The sequence below is a fragment of the Eimeria mitis genome, genomic scaffold, assembly GCF_000499745.2.
Source record: "Eimeria mitis Houghton genomic scaffold, Emh_scaff322, whole genome shotgun sequence".
NCBI classification, from domain to species: Eukaryota; Apicomplexa; class Conoidasida; order Eucoccidiorida; family Eimeriidae; genus Eimeria; species Eimeria mitis.
The window spans coordinates 23,736-24,328 of NW_013571557.1; positions in this window are offsets into that span (position 1 = coordinate 23,736).

Consider the following 593-nt stretch of genomic DNA (forward strand, 5'->3'; position numbering starts at 1 on the left):
TTGAACACTCGCTTGGCCCTCAGCGCCAGCCCCCATGCAAGTACGAACGCACAGAACAACTTCACGCAGAGAACAGTACACCGCCCTACTTCAGACAGTGCTACAGGAAACACACATGCCAAAGGAGTGTGGTCATGCAAGCGTAACCAAACCCCCTTTGCTGCATGCACTAACACTATAGACAATTGTTCAGCTCTTAGTTGGCCCTCAGTAGCCAGCTTGCGCTCATGTATGAATACGCAGAAGAATTTCACACGCACAATGCTACAAATGCTGCAACACACCACATCGTGCAAGCACGGCCAGGCCACCTTCGCTCCAGGCGGTAACGCTGTATACAGTTGTTAAACACTTACTTGGTCCTAAATCGCCGGCCCACGCAAGCAAGAAGAAGTACGCCTACCATATTCACAATTCCATGCAACAATGCTACACTACCGCTATCAGTGGCACCCAAAATACACCTGGGCAAATCAGCTTCACACGCACAGCTTGAGCTCATAACTGCTAAATTTTTAAAATCTACACAAATAATAAGCATATTCATACAGTTCAAGAGTATAACTTGCCTCGTTAGCTTGCCGTAACAACCA